General features: G+C 42.0%; 1 long non-coding RNA gene across 1 annotated transcript; it reads right to left on the reverse strand.

Moving 5' to 3' along the window:
• Positions 1-2,690: 2,690 nt before the first annotated feature.
• Positions 2,691-3,603, reverse strand: LOC124030934. The gene is made up of 3 exons (XR_006838050.1): positions 3,508-3,603; positions 2,760-2,795; positions 2,691-2,715 (listed from the first exon to the last, which is right to left on the reverse strand). It is a non-coding gene; the product is annotated as an uncharacterized LOC124030934 (long non-coding RNA).
• Positions 3,604-4,138: the final 535 nt, after the last annotated feature.

Genomic DNA, 4,138 nt, shown 5'->3' on the forward strand with positions numbered 1-4,138 from the left:
TATATATATACACTATACACCTATATATATATACACTATCACCTATATATACACTATATCACCTATATATATATACACTAATCACCTATATATACACTATACTATATATCACCTATATATATACACTAACACCTATATATACACTATCACCTATATATACACTATATCACCTATATATACACTAATCACCTATATATACACTATGGACCTATATATACACTATAGACCTTATATATACACTAATCACCTATATATATATACACTAATCACCTATATATATATATACACTAATCACCTATATATATATATACACTATAGACCTATATATATATATATACACTAATCACCTATATATATATACACTATAGACCTATATATATATATACACTAATCACCTATATATATATACACTAATCACCTATATATATATACACTATAGACCTATATATATATATACACTAATCACCTATATATATATATACACTATAGACCTATATATATATACACTAATCACCTATATATATATACACTAATCACCTATATATATATACACTAATCACCTATATATATATACACTATAGACCTATATATATATACACTAATCACCTATATATATACACTAATCACCTATATATATATATATATACACACTAATCACCTATATACATATACACTAATCACCTATATACATATACACTAATCACCTATATATATATACACTAATCACCTATATATATATACACTAATCACCTATATATATATACACTAATCACCTATATATATATACACTAATCACCTATATACATATATACACTATAGACCTATATATATATATACACTAATCACCTATATATATATATACACTAATCACCTATATATATACACTATAGACCTATATATATATATATATACACTAATCACCTATATATATACACTATAGACCTATATATATATATACACTAATCACCTATATATATACACTATAGACCTATATATATATATACACTAATCACCTATATATATATATACACTAATCACCTATATATATAAATTTGCATCTATATATATATATATACACTAATCACCTATATATATACACTATAGACCTATATATATATATACACTAATCACCTTATATATATATACACTATAGACCTATATATATATATACACTAATCACCACTAATCACCTATATATATATATACACTAATCACCTATATATATATACACTAATCACCTATATATATATATACACTAATCACCTATATACATATATACACTATAGACCTATATATATATACACTAATCACCTATATATATATATATACACTAATCACCTATATACAGTGCCTTGCGAAAGTATTCGCCACCTTATGCCACATTTCAGGTTTCAAACATAAAGATATAAAACTGTATTTTTTTTGTGAAGAATCAACAACAAGTGGGACACAATCATGAAGTGGAACGACATTTATTGATATTTCAAACTTTTTAACACATCAAAACTGAAAATTGGGCGTGCAAAATTATTCATGCATTCACACACAGGACTATCTACAGACACTTACACAGTTTACACTTACACACTGTGTGTGTATATATATATATATACGCATAATGCCACTCACATCTGGACAGACGGTAATGGTGTGTATTTGTGTGTATCAGGTGTGTCCAGAGACTAACACAGTGGTGATCAACATTGGGCTGCTGCTTCTGGCGTTTCTCCAATTCCTGAAGAGGAACACTGCAGGTACACTACACACACATTACACCACACACACACCACACACACACACCACACACACACACACACACACACACACACACACACACACACACACACACACACACACACACACACACACACACACACACACACACACACACACACACACACACACACACACACACACACACACACACACACACATCTATTTTTTAGTAAAGGCATAGCCATGCTTCATCCCAGCTTGAAACAAAAAAGACAATTGTGGCCTGGTGAGGTGTTCTGGGGTCTGAAGGGTTGTTTTCCTGGCTAGTCACCTGGTGAGGTGTTCTGGGGTCTGAAGGGTTGTTTTCCTGGCTAGTCACCTTGTGAGGTGTTCTGGGGTCTGAAGGGTTGTTTTCCTGGCTAGTCACCTGGTGAGGTGTTCTGAAGGGTTGTTTTCCTGGCTAGTCACCTGGGGTGAGGTGTCCTGGGGTCTGAAGGGTTGTTTTCTGACTAGTCACCTGGTGAGGTGTTCTGGGGGTCTGAAGGGTTGTTTTCCTGGCTAGTCACCTGGTGAGGTGTTCTGGGGTCTGGAGTGGGCTGTTTTCCTCTCTAGTCACCTGGTGAGGTGTTCTGGGGGTCTGAAGGGCTGTTTACTTCCTCTAGTCACCTGGTGAGGTGTTCTGGGGGTCTGGAGGGCTGTTTTCCCTCTCAGTCACCTGGTGAGGTGTTCTGGGGTCTGGAGGGCTGTTTACCTCTAGTCACCTGGTGAGGTGTTCTGTGGTCTGGAGGGCTGTTTTCTCTCTAGTCACCTGGTGAGGTGTTCTGGGGGTCTGGAGGGCTGTTTTCCCTCTAGTCACCTGGTGAGGTGTTCTGGGGTCTGGAGGGTTGTTTTCCTCTCTAGTCACCTGGTGAGGTGTTCTGGGGTCTGGAGGGTTGTTTTTCTCTCTAGTCACCTGGTGAGGTGTTCTGGGGTCTGAGGGCTGTTTTCCTCTCTAGTCACCTGGTGAGGTGTTCTGGGGTCTGGAGGGTTGTTTGGCTAGTCACCTGGTGAGGTGTTCTGGGGTCTGGAGGGCTGTTTTCCTCTCAGTCACCTGGTGAGGTGTTCTGGGGGTCTGGAGGGTTGTTTTCCTCTAGTCACCTGGGGTCTGGAGGGCTGTTTTCCTCTCTAGTCACCTGGTGAGGTGTTCTGGGGTCTGGGGGCTGTTTTCCTGACTAGTCACCTGGTGAGGTGTTCTGGAGGGTTGTTTTCTCTAGTCACCTGGGTGAGGTGTTCTGGGGTCTGGTGGGCTGTTTTCTGACTAGTCACCTGGTGAGGTGTTCTGGGGTCTGGAGGGCGGTTTTCCTCTGTTTCCTCTCTCTCTAGTCTCCTGGTGAGGTGTTCTGGGGTCTGGAGGGCTGTTTTCCTGACAAGTCACCTGGTGAGGTGTTCTGGGGTCTGGAGGGCTGTTTTCCTCTCTAGTCACCTGGGTGAGGTGTTCTGGGGGTCTGGAGGGTTGTTTTCCTCTCTAGTCACCTGGTGAGGGGTGTGTTCTTGGGGTCTGGAGGGCTGTTTTCTCTCTAGTCACCCTCGTGAGGTGTTCTGGGGTCTGAAGGGCTGTTTACCTCTCTAGTCACCTGTGAGTTGTTCTGGGGTCTGGAGGGCTGTTTTCCCTCTCTAGTCACCTGGTGAGGTTCTGGGGTCTGGAGGGTTGTTTTCCTGGCTAGTCACCTGGTGAGGTGTTCTGGGGTCTGGAGGGCTGTTTTCCTCTCTAGTCACCTGGTGAGGTGTTCTGGGGTCTGAAGGGCTGTTTACCTCTCTAGTCACCTGGTGAGGTGTTCTGGGGTCTGGAGGGCTGTTTTCCTGACTAGTCACCTGGTGAGGTGTTCTGGGGTCTGGAGGGCTGTTTTCTCTCTAGTCACCTGGTGAGGTGTTCTGGGGTCTGGAGGGTTGTTTTCCTCTCTAGTCACCTGGTGAGGTGTTCTGGGGTCTGGAGGGCTGTTTTCCCTCTGTTTTCCTCTCTAGTCACCTGGTGAGGTGTTCTGGGGTCTGGAGAGCTGTTTTCCCTCTGTTTTCCTCTCTAGTCACCTGGTGAGGTGTTCTGGGGTCTGGAGGGCTGTTTTCCTCTCTAGTCTCCTGGTGAGGTGTTCTGGGGTCTGGAGGGCTGTTTTCCCTCTGTTTTCCTCTCTAGTCTCCTGGTGAGGTGTTCTGGGGTCTGGAGGGCTGTTTTCCCTCTGTTTTCCTCTCTAGTCACCTGGTGAGGTGTTCTGGTTTCTAGAGGGTTGTTTTCCTCTCTAGTCACCTGGTGAGGTGTTCTGGGGTCTGGAGGGTTGTTTTCCTCTCTAGTCACCTGGTGAGGTGTTCTGGGGTCTGGAGGGCTGTTTTCCCTCTGTTTTCCTCTCTAGTCACCTGGTGAGGTGTTCTGGGGTCTGGAGAGCTGTTTTCC

This window comes from Oncorhynchus gorbuscha, unplaced genomic scaffold, assembly GCF_021184085.1.
Source record: "Oncorhynchus gorbuscha isolate QuinsamMale2020 ecotype Even-year unplaced genomic scaffold, OgorEven_v1.0 Un_scaffold_18355, whole genome shotgun sequence".
Taxonomy (NCBI): domain Eukaryota; kingdom Metazoa; phylum Chordata; class Actinopteri; order Salmoniformes; family Salmonidae; genus Oncorhynchus; species Oncorhynchus gorbuscha.